At 41.3% G+C, this 16,118-nt stretch overlaps 1 long non-coding RNA gene across 2 annotated transcripts in view; it reads left to right on the top strand.

Moving 5' to 3' along the window:
• The window catches only part of LOC103549917 (uncharacterized), a 28,011-nt gene extending 12,127 nt beyond the window's left edge, over window positions 1-15,884 (top strand). For both annotated transcript variants that reach the window (XR_011536630.1, XR_011536629.1), the window contains 3 exons: window positions 1,451-1,670; window positions 2,849-2,954; window positions 15,654-15,884. This is a non-coding gene — a long non-coding RNA (uncharacterized lncRNA). The remainder of the gene's footprint in view (window positions 1-1,450; window positions 1,671-2,848; window positions 2,955-15,653) is intronic.
• The last annotated feature ends 234 nt before the right edge of the window (window positions 15,885-16,118 follow it).

Raw genomic sequence — 16,118 nt, 5'->3', positions numbered from 1 at the left:
ATAGAAAAATAGAAAGAACAATAATAGCAATAGTTACTAATTGTTGAGCACCCATTAACCTCCAGTCACATGTTATGAGCTTTATATGCATTATTTCTGACCTTGACTCTGACCTGTTTTCACAGTTGCATACGTGAGGAAACACATGCTCAGAGAGGTGCCCAAGCAAACAGAGCTACTAAGAAGAACCTGGATTCAAACCTGAGTTTTCCTCACCCCCAAGTTCAAGATCATTTCTTTACCAAAAATTGAGTTGGCTAGATCTTACTTTGATAAATTCTTCTGCTCTTAATCAATTACTTAGAAGTTTAGATCTAAGTGGGAAACAGAATGGAGTGATTTGGGGGAAAAGGTAAAACTTTCCTTCAGGGTTCTTCCTAAAGATTACCAGTTATCTACTGATATCCATTCTGCCTTTCATTCAATGATAGAAACTCCACTCCCACCCTAGGTTGTAATTGGTCCCATGTTATCAGGTCAAGATGACTAATTGGGGCCATGTGAGTAGGTGACAGTCAGTACGATTGGTGTAGAAGTAATGTGTACACTTCCTGGGTCATGACCCTAGAAGAAAGAGGCATGCTCTCCTGGCCCTTCTTTCTCGCTGGCTGACACTTGAGTTGAAAAGCCAGAGTGGAGTAACCACTGCAGACCATGAGAGGGGAGCCACACTTTGAGAGTAGCAGAGTGACCAGATAGAGTGACCCTAGGTCCCCAACATCATCGAGCTGCCATTTCACCCCTACACTCCTTATTCATAGACCAATACATTAGTGAGAAATGAACTTCCATTTATTTAAGCCCCTATGGCTTTGAGTAGCTCAGTGGGTCTCGAACTTCAGCATACATCAGAATCACCTGGAGGCTTGTTAAAACACAGATTGCTGGGCCCCATCTCAGAGCGCCTGATATAGGAATTTGGGGGAGGCCTGAGACTTAGGATTTCTAACAAAATTCCCAGGTGATGCTAATGCTGCTGGTCCAGGCACGAAACTTCGAGAACCACTGTTCTAATGGATACCCACACCCACTATCCTAGCCTTTCATAAACATGCCTCTAGTGCCCCTGGGGCCTAACAATACTCTCAACTGTCCTCACCCATTCCAGGCCACACACTGAATCTAAAACCAAAACTTGGCTCAGTGTTAATTTATCCACAGCTATCCTTGCTGAATCTAAAGAGATTTGGAACACAACCAGAAATCACACAAAGAGCTGGAAAGTACAGTATATATATAATGTATATATAATGGCATCTGATAGAATCTGTTGGACCTTCAAAACCTGGGTTCCAAAATCTGGATAATTCAAAATTTCTCTTTGTCTTAATCCATTATTTTCAGGAATTACAACTGGAACTTTGAAAACATGTATTTTTTAAAATCCACGTGTTATTTGCTGTATGTCCAATTAAATTAAGCTCTGATTTTCAGTAGTTCATCTTCCTAGACCAAGCACATCTTGAACGAGACCAAAAGCTGTAGAGGGTGAAGCACATGAAGAAAGAGCTCAATGGTTGAAAGTGGAAAAATGGAAACCCCCTCAGGGGAATCTTAAAATTTTGAGTGGTGGCGGTGCTCAGCAGACAACACAGGCAGCAACACGCTCAATGCTTGGAAACCAGAGAGCGTCAAGGATGCTGTAAGAGAATATGCAGGGAAACTTTCAGGTGTGTGACTCACTTCCCCAAGCCACGCTGGCCTTTGGAAGCATCCAATAAGAGATAGCTCAGAGCTTTTTCCCTGGCAGGGTCCCAGGTGACTTGTGAGCTTGCCTCAGCTGTCACTAGTGTCCTCCCACTGCCACCACAGATGCCACTCTCCTGCTGCCACCATCAGAGCATCTGACACTGCCAACCCCATGCTGCTGCCACTCCCTAGGTTCAGGGGTCACCTCATTTTAATTAGATCCCCCTATAGGTAGTCTGATGCACTTCCTATCTGTTCCCCCCTGGCCTTTAAGGAACTCAGGATCAGTATCCTCGAGTCGGGCCAGAGAATGATTCAGGAATAGGGTTCCGTATTGCACAGACCTCCAGCTATAGAAAGTAGCAACTACTTCATAAATGTTCATTTTCCACTCTCTTGTCTACTACTAACAATTCACCAGTACCCCAAACCAGTACCCTTCCAGCACTTCCCTACTGCTTAGTGAGTACCCTGCCCACCCTGTAAGGCAGGGCAGCCTTTGGCAATCCTTCCTCAATCTTCCTCGACCCCCAGGCTCAATTAGTTCTCCCAAGGAATGATCTCGTATGACCACCAACCTTTCCTTAGGGTCCCTATAAGAAATAGAATTGGGGGTAATAATAGTAGCCCCTGGCTCATGGGTTTTTCAGTTTTGTTTTTATTTTTTCTTGGCAATGATTTAAAAAGTGAATACAGGACAGGTTCCTGAAATCGTGTCTGACATATAGGAAGTCCTCAGTAAATATTAGCTATGAATATTATATACATTTATTTCTGTGACCATTTGAAATCTCTTACTAGATAGTAAGCTCAAGGAAGTCAAGATGTGTCCATTTTTCGCTTTTTATTGTGTCCCAAGTGCCTACTCAGTGTTGAGGACTTAGTAAGCACTCAGCCAGTATTGGTTGAATGAATGCATGAATCATTCATAGCATCTCCTGTGCCAACTGCAGAAGTCCCTCGTGCCCACTTCTCCTCAATGTCTAGTGGGTCTTGATGCAAAGAGGACTTATGTCTTGTTTTGTTATCTAAGTGTTCTCCGGTTAGTACATAAATTAAACTCCTTCATATGCACACAGATGCACGCACACACATCACAGAAGCCCCCAAAAGATGCAGGTAGAATGGTTTTTGTTTGTTTGTTTGTTTGTCTTAACAGCTTTACTGAGGAATAATTGATATACAAAAAGCTGCACGTACTTAAAGGATCAATTTGATGAGGTTGGACGTATGCAGACACCTGTGAAAGCATCACCACAATCAAGGTAATAGACATATCCATCACCTCCAAGAATTTCTTCTGTCCCTTTGCTTTGTTTTATTTTGTTTTGTTTTTGGGTGGTAAGAACACTTAACGTGAGATCTACCCTCTTAATAAATTTCTAAATGCACAGTACAGTATTGTTAACTGTAGCCACTGTGTTGTACAGCACATCCTTAGGGCTTATTCATCTTGCATAACTGAAAGTTTGTACTCATTGAGCAACAGCTCCTCGTTTCCCTCCTTTCCCCGGAAAACATCATTCTATTCTCTGCTCCAAGAGTGTGACTATTGTAGATAGCTCAAATAAGTGGAATTGCACAGTACTTGTCTTTCCGTGACTGATTTATTTCACTTAGCATAACATCCTCCAAGTTCATCCACGTTGTAGCAAATGCCAGAACTTCCCTCCTTTTGAAGGTTGAATAATACTCCATTGTATGTATATATCACATTTTCTTTATCCATTTAGGATGGCTGCAATGAACATAGCAGTGCAGATATTTCTTTAGAATGTTTTTTCAAAGACTTTATTTTTTTAGAGCTGTTTTAGGTTTATAAAAAAATTAAGAGAAATATACAGATATTTCCCGTATACCTCTTGTTCCTACACATGCATAGCCTCCCCCATTATCAACATCACTCACCAGAATGGTATATTTTTTGCCAATGATGAATCAATATTAACACATCATAATCACCCAAAGTATGTAGTTTACCTTGGGGTTCACTCTTGGTGTTGTGCATTTTAAGGATTTGGACAAATATATAATGACATATATCTATTATAATATTATCATACAGAGTATTTTCACTGCCGTAAAAATCCTCTGTGCTCTGCCTATTTGTCTCTCCCCCATCCCAGAATGTTTTTTAAGAATACTATAATTTATCAACATTATCTTTTTCTTCTCTAAGTGCTAGCTAAGGTTATATGAACATTAAACAAGGTATTCTAAGTGAAAACACTCAATATAGTGCCAAATGCCTAACAGCTTTTATTGTTGTTATTATTATCTTTTATAAGACATGACAAGCCCGGAGCCCTGGACTGCCATTGGAGGGACTAAATAAACATTTGTTGATTAAATGAATAAATGGCAGAGTGAATGAGCACAAAAAAGGATTCTAACAATCCTGTAATTCCAGTTTAGGATTAACCAGTTCTGTGGCCTTTGACAGTTCTTTAATGTCCCAGTTTTTCTCCTCTGTGAGGCTGAAGGGAGAGAAGGGTAAAGTCACAACTTCTCTGAATTCATTGAATCACCAACTCTTTAAGCTGAAAGGGCACTTGGCAGACATGTCAGGTGGTAGGTGGTTCACCCAGTTCACCCCGAGTCGAAAGGTGGCCTTGCCGAGCTGTCCAGGTTTGACAAACTAGACTGTCTGGGTTTTAGTCCAGGAAACAACACCTCCTGTAAGTGCGTGTCCAGTGAATGAAACAGTGCATGGTGGCGGGGACCTAATTTAAAGCTGATTTACGTAGGTTTTTTTAAATTAATTATCAGATAACTTACTCATTTAACTATTAGTTAGCAACAATAATTCAGTTAACTACTCATATAAAGAGAATTCAGTCAGTTAATCATATCTTTCTTGGGGACACTTTTGCTCCAGGATACAATACATCTTTTCTTCTTCAACATGTTATTTTAACGAAATACAGTTATTTTAGAGTTTCATTATTTTTAAATGTATATGTGTGTGTGAGAGAGAGAATTTTTAAAAGCCTGGATGAATATACAACAAGATGTTAATAATCTCTGGATGGCAAAAATATAGGCAATTTCCATTTTCTACTGCATTCCTTCTTTTATATTCCTTCTTTTATGTGTATTTTTTTAATTCAGAAAAAATAGTAACACTTTTGTAATTCATTTATTGAATAGTCTGAACTTAGAGGATATAAACACGGTTAACTAACTTTCTTTAGTTTCTCATTATAAAACTAATACAGTTCCTTGGAACATTTTGAAGTGTAAAGGAGAAAACAAACTGCCTCATAATGTACTAGGCGACATCTTCCTTCCCTCCTTGTCTGGAGGGTTCCTGAGCTTTCTGCTCATTTCCAGTTATTAAAACTCAGTTGGGTCAGTCCTTACTAGGAGACTTCACTCATATCTACTTGAATACTCACTGACTCCCTTCCCCACTCAGCCCAGTGTGAATCCAGCTTCCCTCCCGAAAGACAAGAAGAGGGGAAGGATCCACTTTTCGTTCTACCTTCTCCCTTTTCTGGGATCAAGCTCTTTTAGGTTTGGGGAATGAGAAGAATGATGGAAGAAATGGGACATGCCTTTCCCCAAAGGGACCGCCAGTGTGATTCTCTGAAGGTTTCTCTACTAGCTTCTCAGGTTCACACCCACAGGCATAGAAGCCCCCCGGGTGGCAGTATCACTTGCAGATGCTCTGATCGAGTGCTCAAGTGAGCCTCTTCATGGCGTGGCACCTTGACAGGGCAGCTCCACGGCCAGAAATGCTCTCCAGCTCCTGGCCCAGAGGTTTAGTCTGTGGTATCTGGCTGGTAGGACTCCCTGGCCCCTAGGAAACCCTCCAGGGCATTGTAGAGGCAAGTTCAATCAAGCTAAGTTGCCTTCCAAGCTGTCGTTTTGTCCCAGAGGAGCTTGTCCATGCTCTCCTTGCCAAACAGTGGGACCACTTTTCTCTCAACCCTGCCTCATCTCTCCATTCTCCTTTTCCCTGCTAGGAAAAGTCCAGAACAGATCTACAAGGACAGGACGTTAGCAGCATTTCCCCAGGGGAAAAGTGCCGATAGTCCCTTTGGCTTTGGAAGGAGGGATAGTGGAGTCCTCCCCGTGGGGAGGACCGTTTTAGACTCTGATGCGTCTCCTTTGCCCCTTCCATCAACCTTTTGCTTATAGACACTGGAGAGGTTGGGTCATTCAATAAACTCTGGGAGAGCAGTTTGAGCCCAACTGTGTGAAGATCTCTTTCAACCGTGGGGTACTTGGTGGTTCTCTGTCCTAAGCTTTGGGTCTTCTTTGTCAACTCTAGCAAAACAGGTGAGATTTCCCTCAACATGCAGTTATATGTATGTCATATTTAGATTCACAGGAAAAAGAATGAAAGAAAATTACCCAAAATGCCGACAGCAGTTTTCTCTCCGTAATGGGACTGGGAGTGATTTTTATATTTTATTTCTTCCTTTACACTGTTCTATTTTAAAAATTTTCTAAGTGTACATGTATCACTTTTGTAATCAGAAAGTAAACAGTTTATTTAACAAAAAATGATTAGTGCAAAGATGAACTGTAGATTGGTAAAAAGAAAAAATAAGTAAACTATCTTAACCAGTTCAACTTTTTTCTGTTAATCTCAAATACCAGGTTACCTAGTTAAGCTAGAGTTTTATCTCCTTTGGTTTATTCATACTCTGAATAGGAAGACAAATGTCTACTTTATCCAATTCAGAAAACTTTCTGCACCTTCAGAAGAAATTAATGCTTTTAAAAGTTAATTGTCAGGGCCAGCCCCATGGCTGCCTGGGTTCAGCCTACACCACTCATCAGCAGCCATGCTGTGGCCATGACCCACACACAAAATAGAGGAAGATTGGTACAGATGTTAGCTCAAGGCAAATCTTCCTCAGCAAAAAAAAAAAAAAAAAGTTAATTGTCCAATTTTAGGGTATGTTTGAAGGGGGAGTATTTATTGGCTTTCTTTAATTAAATTCTCATTAGCAAAATAAATATTTTTAAATTGTTAGACCCTCAGAAATCTTTGCTGAATTCTTTTGTAACTACTTCAACTTTTGTTCAGAAGTTTAAAAATGATCTGATATTGAATATTTCTGAAGGACCTTTTAAATATATATATTAAAAAGTAGGCATTGCAGATGGACATAATTTTTTAATAGTCTAGAAAGGTTAACAAATTTGACTATCTCAATGTTAGTATAAACAGAAATTAAGATCTCTAATTCACAACTCTATCTTTGAGCTAGGCTTCCTTCCCAGTACCTACCCTATAGTGTATTTCTCAAATAAGTGAATGGAACTTTCTTTAACTGGGTTTATATTTCATTCTCTACATTCCAAAATTATACATAAACATGTGCTTGTTCCAAAAACTTCACACAGTACAGAGCATCTAGAATATAAAATAAAAGAGCCACTTGAACATCTTCTACTATTGGTACATATCCTCCCAGATCACTTTATATATAGGTTTATTTTTAAATTACCTCATTAAAATGTTTTAATCTAATCTAACAATTTCAACTCTGGTTTTCGTATACAAATAGCATATAAAATACATTTTCATTTATAAATACTGTAGTCACTTAGATTTTTGCTTTATTTTGTTTTGTCTTTTACCTATTCTGCCTGCAGGTAATATGCAAAAATTTTCTAGGTCACAATTATTTTGCCACCAGCATTTCTCCTTGAAACGGCAATGAGCACTCGTGCACACAAAGAGGAAGGACACCCATCTTTACTTCTAATCTACTGGATATTTTTCCATGTTTAGTAAGCTGTGCTTTATGTGGCATATGCTTCAATAAGCCTCTCATAAGGTTTAATTGGGACTTAGGCATTCAATAAATATTTGTGTAATTGAATTGAATTTCAGTAATTATTCTGTAATTCTTAAAGCATGTAGACACTGGAAGGACGGTACACAGTTTAATGTTTTTCACTATAAGATTGCAAAACCTCCACAAATCCACTCCTGACATCAGGTGATACTCATCAGTGGGTTTTGTTGGTTATTTGGGGTTCACTACAGAAAGCCTTTTGATCTCCCTCCAATCATGCTTTTTTTGGTCCCAGATTTCTAAGCTCAAATCTCGATTGGAAATAAATTCATTTCCTTAAGCCATCTGGTGGCTTTCACCTGTAACTACAGCATCAGCTAATGGCCAAACAGAACTATCCCGCATGCCTCAACACACGCAAGGACTGTCATTGCCTTCCTGTGTCTCTTATGAGATGTGTTACGATGAAGTGATGCCTAAGCAATGTGTAGGTGTTGGAAATCCAAGAGAAACCGTCATGATTCTATCCTCAGTGCCACTTTAATATCAAGAGCAACATAGCAAGGCTACGTGTGATGGAGTAAGAGAAACTCTATTATTTTATTATTGTAATTACATAATAAGACAAGCTTTATCTTGCACCCACTGTGTACCAGGCAGTGTACCTAGGAGAGAAAAGCCAATGTGAGAGGCCCGTGTTCTCAGGGAACACAGGTAAAGCGGTATGTGAACAAATACAAAGGGTAAGTGTTAGGATAGACGTGCTGAGGTGGAGAAGGAGAAAACCCTGACTGGGGGCTCCTTTATCCCACACTGAACACCAGGAAATGCTCGCTACTCCCTCTCCGAATATGCAAAATACCAGAAAATGAAATCAAAATTCTTTTTTCTAATCAGCTCAAAATAATGATTAACAAAATAATGGATTTGTAAGTGTATTGTGTAAGCTTGTATCCTACCTCCTGCAAAAGCAGAGGCGATACATATCTTTGTGTAATGCATAACCCCCAAGGCCATGTTACTCCAAGTTGGATCACAACGGGGGACCCAGGGACCCCAAGGTCAGTAGTGAAGCTCCCAGGTCCCATCTAACTTAGCCAAACACCTCCTCCACCCTCAGTTTTTGGAGGAGGCAAGACAGCAAAAAGGAGTCAAAGCCTGCTGGCCAGGCTGCACGTGTACCCCTCCTAGTTCTGTCTCATTATCCCTGAACAACAAAGTGTCAGTGGGGCACATCTGCCTTGGAAGGTCAGAGAAGGTTCCTGAGAGGCCGTGAAGTTTGAGCTGAATGTGGAAGAGTGGATAGGAGTTCACCAGACAGACACAGGAGCAAGGCTATTCCACTTCACGGGGACATGTGCAGTGGTGCAAAGTATAAAAGAGCAAGGCCTATTTGGGGACCCGTAGGTAATTCAGTATGGCCAGAAAGGACGTTGTGAACTGGGAGTGGTAAAAGCTGCAGCTAGGAGAGTAAGCAAGTGCCCGCTCCTGAGGGTGGCACATGGCGTGCTCAGATGGGCCTTTCGCCCTGCTGATAATGGGGCCACCGAAGGATTTTAAATAGAGCAGTGATGTAATTGTTTGCATCTTAGGGAGACCATCCTGGAAGCGAGATTAATATCAGGTTGAAAAGATACACAACAAGAACTAGCAGGCCAGGTAGAAGGCTATTAGTACATTACAAGCAAGACATTATGAAGGTTTCCAGATCAAGTTAGTGGCAATAAAGATGGAGAAGTAGAGATGGATTTGAGAAGTATTTAGCAGGTAGAATAACAGGTCTTTGTGACTTGGATACAAGAGATTAGATATACAGAGGAGTTTAGAATGATTCCCAGATTTCTAGCTTATAAACCAATGGTCCATAAGGAGCAGGATGTACAGGTTTGAAATATGATGGAATGTCAGGGCTGGAGACATAAATTTGGAACTGATCAGCATTGATGCTATGGGAAAGGAAGAGATTATTCTTGACCAAGATATTGCAATACCCACACTCAGAAGAGATGTGTTGAATAAATGTCAAATGAATGAATATGCATTCTTATATACACCTGAGAATATACAGATAACCTGGCAGGCTGTGTAGGAAGAAGCCAGCCTCGCATTTTCTGCAGACCAGTGCCTGGAAATGAGGTTGGGGTTGAGGGGGTGGGAGACCCAGAGGGAAGTAGAACATGAAGATGATGATGTTATGGATAGTTCTAAAAATAAGTGTTTCCACCAACGTGTGACTAGCTACCTTAATATCCTATAAATGAAGTCATAGTGCTGAGTCATTCTTGCCCAGGGCAAGGTGTCACTCCTTATCTGCAGCCTTGATTGGTGTGCTGAACCCTAGACCCAACCAGCACTATGCCATGGAAAGCAAGGAGAGATGAGGGAGCCGCCAGTATGGAGCTATGAAAAATGTACCTCTGCCTTTTCCCAGCTATCTCAGACTGGGTGGGAATTCCAATCAAGGTCACTCTGGGGAAATATCCACATTATTCACATACTGGAACTTTAAATTAAAAAGTTACCTAATTCTTTATGGGGGGGATTATTTCCCCTTCCATCAATAAGTCAATTTTTTCTCCTCTCATCTTCGATTCTATTATATTTTAGAAGAAATTCATTCCAGTTAATATGAAAATGAGATGCCAGAAATTATGACGGATGCTTATGGACACAGTTGTAGTGATTCACTAAGTCTGTCTGTTAATCTAGATATCAATAATAACACTTGTTTTTCTATCATTTAAATGCTCTCAGTATCCATCTGCTCTTGGAACCAAGTGGAACATCCTAGCATTATAAGGAATGCACTAATGGAAAAATACTGAGCCCCGTTATTAATATTAAAAGCTCTGTGTCACTTTCAGGCAGCCAGTAGAGACCATCCTAACGGAAGGCATGATGTTCACACAAAGATAATATTGGAATAAATTTGACCCTGTGGAAAAAATCCAGCCCAACCAGAACAGGCTATAGTTCAGTTTCCCTTATTGAAATGTTCAAAAGTAAAAAATATACACCCATTTCATCACATTTCTGCTCAAACATTTATTATTGTCTTTACCAAACCCTGTGTGGTCATATAAACAAAAAATAGAGTTTTCTCAGTGAGACCAAGCACTTTCTATGAAATGTTTTGACATCTACTGACATAAATATTCCTTTGTGAGTATTCTTTTTTCAAAATTATTTTGGTTCTTCCTTCTATTCATTCTTGTTGATAGATTTTGAATGAGTTTGTCAATTGCCCCCAAAATCCTTTGGGGTTCTAATTGGAATCTTTTTAAACTTGTTGTAAACTGCAGGAAGAGACAGCTTTAGTCTTCCTATCCTTGAAAGTGATGTCTCTCCATTTCTTCTTCTTCTTTTTTGTTTTTTTTGCCTCAGTGAATTTTAGCATTTCTTTTATATAGGTCTACCTATTTCTTAAGTTTGTTCATTATTACTTTACAACAGCTTGCTGCACTTAAAATATGCCCAAAAGTGCAAGCCAGAGTGTTATATTTACCAGTACACATAAGGATCTGAAGTTTTTCTTTTATGGTATTTTAAGAAATCGAGGAAAATGTAGTAGTCATCTTTTGTTATGAAGAAAATGGCTCATATTATAAATTATATTTTAGTTACTTTATGGAAATACCTACAAAATCACAGTGTGACCACAGCAAATGTAGTTTTTTGAAGAGCACAGCCTGTCAGATCAAACTAATTTCTTCTAGAACAGGGTAGCTGACTTTTAGATAAGAATAAAGAATTACATGTGATGTATGTGGATTTCGGGAAGTCTTTATTCTAATGAACATGATTCTGTCACAAAGAACACAGTACACATAGTCTGGTGCTGGCTACATTGTTGGAGGAGAAGTTGTTCTTGAAAAGGGGCTATCTTTTTAACTCTGTTTATTTATTAAGTTAGAAGACAGCTAGCCTTGTGGCAAACACATGCTATTCTTATAGGACAACTCTAACAGCTTTTTCAGAGTTACTGTTGGTCACAGATAAAAATCAGTTTAATTCTCCTGGTCTGTTTGCTTGGAAAACATTCCTATGCCTAAATTCCCAATGTACAACTGTAGATGTTAGACAGCATGACAATGTCAGCGTGAGAACAAAGAAAGGACCATGACTGTATAAATTTATGATTCTGTGAATTCTGTTATTCCTATCCCCAACAGTTATCCAGCTTCTTATTAACTTATGGAAGCCAAAGTCCAAAGGAGAGAGGTAGGGCAAAGGTTGTTCATAGATAAGACTCTCACAACGTACTAATCGTTCCTCTAATTTTAAAGGTTTGAAGAGATAATTATGGTAGAAAGCAAAAGAAACTGATGAAGATGCAGAGCAACTGGGATTCTCATACATTGCTGGTGGGGTTGCAAAATGATACAACTGCTCAAGACAGTGTGGGGGATGAGAATTGGCAACCCCAAAATGTGTCTGCTTGGCTTAATTATTTTTAAGGACAAAAGACTCTGACTCTTCGAAAGAAACTTTGACCTTCCCCCTAACTGCCTAAAAAGAATTTAAGATAGAAGGGCCTATCACTATAACTATCCAGGAAGGAGCTATCACTAAAGATAATTCTAGGTATGATAGACAGAAAAGCATCTAGCAAGGGTCATTTTATCAAAAGATCTCTTTTGGGTCCCACTGTCTATAGATAGCCCAGCAAACACTGGTTTATCAAACATTTGCTTTTCCATCTCCATGTAAACTACCTTCCTCCCCTTTGAAGTCCCAAACCACTACCCCCAACATCCTCCTTTGTCTTTAGCTGAAGATGATATTAAAGGTGGTGGCTTCAGCCATTCTGGGGAGTTACTCAACTTTCCTGGGTTTCTCCATGTATGCATGTTGTTAAGTTTTTTTTATTTTCTCCTGTTATTCTGTCTCATGTCAATTTAGTTCTTAGCCCAGCCAGAAGGACCTCGAGGGTAGAGGACTAGTTCTTCCTCCCCTACAACAGCAAAGCAGAACGTTAAACCAAGTGGAGGGCCCTTCTGAGTGCCATTGCACATGTTGCACACCCATGAAGTCAGCCCTGGGTGTGCCCAACAGAAAAGAAAACATGTGCCCATACAAAGACTTGTACATGAATGCATATATCTGCATTACTCGTAGTGGTCCCCAATCTGGAAGCAACCCAAATATCTATCAACTGATAGATGGATTAAATACATTGTGATGTAGCCATGAAATAGGCTACTTAGCAATAAAAAGGAAGAAAATATTAAATCAGACAACATGCATGGGTCTCAAAAACTTCCTACTAAATAAAATAAGTGAGACACAAAGAGCAAATATGGTATGATCCTAATACTATGACATTCTAGAAAAGGTAAATTATTGGGACAGAAAGCAGATCATGGTTGCCTGGGCCAGGGAATTGGGGAAGGGGCTTGATCACAAAGGGGCAGGAGGAAACATTTTTGGATGATGAAAATGCTCTATTTCTTGGGGGAATGTTGTGATGTATAAATTATACTTCAATGAACCTAGGGAAAAAGACTGAATAGCAACAGAAAGCTGAGTACATATAGAAAGAGAGTTAAGTATAAGTCACATTAATCCAAAACACTTAAAAATATACATGAGTATCATTATGTTGTATGGGCATTTTGGTGTAACTGGATTGATACTAACATAAGTGGCAAAGAGTAGGATTATTTTTCCAGTCAGCGTACTTTTTTTGTTTGTTTGTTTTTTGAGGAAGATTAGCCCTGAGCTAACTGCTGCCAATCCTCCTCTTTTTGCTGAGGAAGACTGGCCCTGAGCTAACATCCATGTCCATCTTCCTCTACTTTATGTGTGGGACGCCTACCACAGCATGGCGTGCCAAGCAGTGCCATATCCACAGCCGGGATCTGAACCAGCGAACCATGAGAAGCTGAAGCGGAACGTGCGCACTTAATCGCTGCGCCACCAGGCCAGCCCCCAGCGTACGTTTTTATAATTGTCATCTCCTTACTTTATTGAAACTACAGGCAGCATCGATATTGAGAAGCTTTTCTCTTATGAGCTACAGGATTCGGCTCCTGCACAGTGTGGTCTCAGAATTGAGGCTCTTTCTGCGCCTCCCTTGACCTCCCTCTTACCTGAGATGTCCTTAAGCAGCAGAGTCAACTGCTCTCTGCTTCCTTTCTGTGCTGTCCTGAGTGGCGCAGGGCTTGAGAGAGCAGAAACTTGGGACCAGGAGGTTGTATGGGTGCCTCCCCAGAAATCGAGAACGCTCTTACCCAGCTTCAGTAGCATGGGAGGGAAAGAGCGCTTCCAGAAAGGCTCTGTCTGCATTCCCAGAATCAGAGAGTTTAGAGATGGTGAAAAAGGGTGAGGACTGCCCCCTGGGCTCTCCCAGTCTGAGCTCAAAGAGTAGGGACTTAGGAACGAGAGGCTTCAGAGAGAGAGGGCTGCCCAGCCATCCCAAGTCCAAGCAAGATGGATGCCGGGTCCTAGAGCTATAGCTCTTGCTCCCCCACCAGCAGGTGTCTGGGCTCCAGACCACTGAAGGGGCAACAACTCACAGCTGGATGATCCAAGTGTGATTTTAGAAAAAAATGGCAAATCTGCTGAATTAAAATAAAGGACATACCTGCCTGCTTGTGGATGTTTTAAATTTCTTTAAGAGGAGGGACAGAGAGTCAGAGGGTTTTACTTTCAAATATCTAAATAATAGGCAATAAATTAACCTAAATTCCTTCACCCTAACAAGTAATCAATAGTTGGTCAACAATTCTAAATGATTCTTCTTAGTCCCAACTGGAGGAGGAGATTAGAGAGAAGGGCAATGAGGTGCCAAAGAGGGGAGGAGGCAGAGAGAGTAAGAATTGGAAGACAAACTTGATAAAACAGAATAATTTTTCAAAAGGCGGGCACAACGCTCTCCATTAGACAAAAAGACCATGTGGTGTAATACTTTTCCTGCGCATGCTGAGGCCAAGCTCAATCCTAGGAACAGAGTTCACGAAAGATCTTGGAACATGAGAAAAGGCAAGTAGCCCCAACCATCTCGTTTCACCAATGCAAGACACAGGCCCAAGAAGGAAGCAGCATCATTGAGCGAGGTAGGATCCCAAGCCTTTCCATCTCTACATCCATGTTCTTTTCACCACACAGCAGGATGGATCCCAAGAGTACAGGCTTAGGGAACTGTCCCCCTCTAAAAGAGAGGAAAATCCTTACCTCCAGCTGCCTATATTCTCATCCCTGGCTTCCCAGGTTTGAACCAGAGTAGTGCATTTGGAGGCATCATTGGAAACTGTTCAGTGACTGTTGCGAATGTGAGGGGCTGGAGGAGGCCATGCTAACCTCAAAGTAGGCTGCTTCTCTTCCGAAAAGCACACAATCCTCTCCATGCTCCCTCTTCCTCCACATACCAAGCTCTGTGCCTCTCCAGGCCCAGCCAAAGCATCTGCCCTTTGAAAAGGAGAAATGAGAAAAACATTAGTTGAGTACCTCCTACATGCCAAGAAGGTTTTTACATATGTTTTGTTCATTTGCTCCTCATGCCAGCCCTGTAATTTAGGCATTATTAACTCCATATACCAGCCAGTCTCCCAATTCCTTCATCCAAATCTGTTCTTTCCCTCCCTCCTCTAAAGCTCCTCTGTACTTTGTCTGGCCTTTTCTATTCTGCCTTATCTTACAGTTATTTGTTGTCATAGCTTTGGTTCCCCAGAGGCAGACCCCTAGATGTACAATTGGTACATTTGGTACAATTGGTTTATTAAGGAAGGGAATGGAGGATGGAAGAGGAAAGGAGAAGAAGCCACACAAGGTGTAATTTCAGGCAAAGTCCCAGCCTCAGTCTCATCCCCAGGGAGCTTTGGAGTCTCAATTATACCTCAGTTTGTTCCTCTTGGGTCGAGGGGCTGAGGGCTGCACTGGGGGATATGCACTCCCAGACAGGGAGCCCAACAAATGTAGGAAGAGCACCTGCAGGCACACAGAAGCTGGAGAAGGGACACAGAGAAGGACGGGGGAGGGAGGGCTCTGGAGGAGCGCTGACATGCCCTCACATTTGGGCATTCGCCTATCTCCTTGTTATGGGCTGAATTGTGTTCCCAAAAAAGATATGTTGATGTCCTCACCTCCAGCACCTCAGAATGTGACGTTCTTTGGAAACAGGGTCATTGCAGATAAAGTTAGTTAAGATGAGGTCACAGTGGAGTAGGACGGGCCTTTGATCCAGTATGCCTGTTGTCCTCATAGGAAGACCGTGTGAAGACCCAGGGGGAGAACGCCATTGATGATGGAAGCAGATTGGAGTCATGCAGCTGCTAGCCGAGGAACACCGAGGATTGCAGCCACCACTAGAAGCTAAGAAGGGGCAAGAAGGATCCTAGCCAAAGTCTCAGAGGGAACATGGCCCTACTGTCACCTTGATTTTGGACTTCTAGCCTCCAGAGCTGTGAGAGAATAAATTTCTGTTCTTTTAAGCCATCCAGCTTGTGGTAATTTGTCAGGGAATCTCCAGGGAACTCAGGCACTCCACTAGATTGTCAGCTTCTGGAAGACAGGCAACACTGAGGTCACTCTCCCCTTCAGTGTCTGTCTCATAGCAGGTGCCAGGCCAGAGGAAGTGAAGCTCTTCCTCTACTCAGAAGATTCCCAGAGCTGCCCTAGCCCTGTGTCACTGAAGCAACTCCTTCACTGTGACACACAAGTGGGTGGTGG

Source organism: Equus przewalskii, chromosome 2 (genome assembly GCF_037783145.1).
Source record: "Equus przewalskii isolate Varuska chromosome 2, EquPr2, whole genome shotgun sequence".
NCBI classification, from domain to species: Eukaryota; Metazoa; Chordata; class Mammalia; order Perissodactyla; family Equidae; genus Equus; species Equus przewalskii.
Note: the sequence above shows the minus strand (reverse complement) of the source record. Positions and strands in the feature narration are given on the sequence as shown.